The following is a 2725-nucleotide window of genomic DNA, read 5'->3' as shown; positions in this document are numbered from 1 at the left end:
CTATTTATACACTTTCTATTCTTGGATTTTGGGATTTGGATGGGCTTTTGATTTGGTGAAGAAATGAATTAAAATGGATTTTTAATTGAATTTTTCGGCCCAAAATTGTGACTCCCAGGAGGCTGCCCTGCCCTTGTGGAGGGCAGGGCAGAAAATTGGTGCATGGTGCGGACGATTGGTGCGGCGTGGTGCAGCCTTGTGCGAGTTTGGTGCGGCCTTGGTGCGTGAGATGCTGCCCTGCCCGCGCCAAGGGCAGGGCAGGAAAAGTTGGTGCGCCAGAAATTGCCTTGGTGCTGCCAGAATCAGGAGTTGGTGCGCCAGAATCAAAATTTGGTGCGCCAGAAATTTCCTTGGTACATAGGATGCTGCCCTGCCCTCGCGGAGGGCAGGGCAGGAAATTTTGGTGCTGCCAGGATTGAGCTTGGTGCGCCAGATGCTGCCAGGAACGTGCCATGGTGCGCCAGATGCTTCCAGGAACGTGCCATGGTGCGCCAGATTTGTGCACCAACCCAAATGCTGCCCTGCCCTCGTTTCCACTTTGTTGTCCCGTGTTCGAAACACGGCTGTGGCACACTTTCAATTAATTTCCTTGGTTTCTTGGCACGGCAATCAACCTTAAGGCCTAGCTTCCTCATGGTTCCTTGTTCGAATCTTGTGGCATGCATGGGTGACATTTTTCCTTTGAATTCTTTCCTTGGTGAGCCCGATACTGCCCTTGTGGAGGGCAGGGCAAGGTTCTCTTCCTCTTGGTCCCAAGGCACATTTTGTGCTCTGCCCTTGGAGTGGGCAGGGCAGGGTTGCCTTCTCTTCTTGGTTCCCTTATGTTGCCCTCCTAGAGGGCAGTCTGCCCTTGTGGAGGGCAATGTTGCCTCCCCCTTTTGCATGCGGCACACTTCCTTGGGCTTTGACCACACTTTCCTTTCCTTGGGCTACACTTCTTAGGCCACGCTTTTCCTTTTCTTTTCTTTTCTTCACCTACAATAAACCAAAACAACACTCCAAGTATCACTAAATTCAAGAGGCTTATAAATCAATTAAAATTCAATTAAAATTAGCTCAAACCTCATGGATTAACATTAATTTCATAGTGGTTGCTTGATTTAAAGAAGTTAAAACTAAGAGTAAATGAAATGAATAAGAAAAGGATACTTATCCTTATTATGCAGATAGCAGAACTTGATCTATGGGGCATTTATGCAGACAATGACAACTCAAGTTATTGTTCTTGTTACATAATATATATCTTTCCTCAAAAGCTTGCTAAACTTGCTGTTATAAGGCTCACTTTTTACTCACTCCCTTGCTAACTTTTCTTGGCTTACAATGCTTAACAAGCTTATTAATTTTTTTAGAGGTTGGGTGTCAAATGCTGCAGCATAGCCTTTGGCTTTATTTTCTTTTCTTTTGCTCAACATCTTTCCACCACAAACACTTGGCTCACTAATTCTTCCTAGGATCATTGATGCCCAGCATCTCTTTGGATAACTAAATGTTCTGTATCTAAGTTGCTCTTTATTGTGGACTTTCAATTGGCCATCCCAAATCAGTTGATCTAAGTGACCGGGTTTTAAAATACCCATTAGAATTTACTCATCCAAGCATATCTTAGTACAAGAACACCACAGGCATATGTCCTAGGGTCCAAGCTATTGGTGTCCAACCTTTATTCTTTGTAGGCATATGTCCTAAGGTTCAAGCTATTGGTGTCCAACCTTTATTCTTTGTTTTTTTTCTTGCCATTTTGGCTTTTTCTTCCCCTTTTCTTTCTGTTTTTGTTACCAAGGGCTTTTTCATTATTGAGAGGAGTCTTTGTAACAGCAAGCTAACTCACAATTGAATGAGAATGATATTATGCAACAATAATTTCATGAGTTATGCATTTAATCAAACACATATACCACCACCAACTTCCATTCATACTTATGCAACAGTGGATATTTCACTTGTCAATTCAAACCAAACTCTTTTATTTAAGCATATGGGAAACAAAACAATTTTTAAATCTAAGTGATGGATAACAAGCATTATGCAGACTTAGCATTTTTAACAAACAATTTCACTTGCAACTAGATAAACACTTTAGCAAGACAAACAATGGTTTCCAGATTCAAAACATTTCACAGCAGCAAGGATCAAGTTTAGATACAACCTTTGAAGTTGCAGCCCTTTGATTTTTGAAGTTTAGATACAACCTTTGAAGTTGCAGCCCTTTGATTTTTCCTTCTGTTGTGTTTTCTTTGAGTTAAGATGCATAATGTCTTCAATTGTTGACTCATGTCCTACATAATCCTCAAAGTTGCTTGCTTCTCAAGCCCTTAATTATATGGTTAGTATACATAAACTGAGTGTGGTTCCAGGATTGATTTTTTTTTTGTGTAGGGACACCAAACTTAATTGTTTGCCACTGCCTCAGATGCAACAAGTCAACCATATTTGAAACCATGTATCCTTGCTAAAGGTTAATGAAATTAAAGCTAGAAAACAATCCAACAGTTGAATAATGTTTGATTGCTTGGAGCTAGAATCATGCAAGAGGTGAGAATGTGTTCTTAAATGATATTTTTGGTGGAACACCAAACTTAGAAGTTTTCATTCTCCCTCAAATTATTTTTGTGTGCAACACCAAACATAGCTTCTTGCGATATAGATAAAACTAATTAAACTTTTTATTGAAATAAGTAGAAAAGAAAACTACCTCAGGTTGGGTTGCCTCCCAACAAGCGCT

The sequence above is a fragment of the Arachis duranensis genome, chromosome 5 (genome assembly GCF_000817695.3).
Source record: "Arachis duranensis cultivar V14167 chromosome 5, aradu.V14167.gnm2.J7QH, whole genome shotgun sequence".
Taxonomy (NCBI): Eukaryota; Viridiplantae; Streptophyta; class Magnoliopsida; order Fabales; family Fabaceae; genus Arachis; species Arachis duranensis.
The sequence above is the reverse complement of the archived record's forward strand: the minus strand, read 5'-3'. Positions refer to the sequence as shown.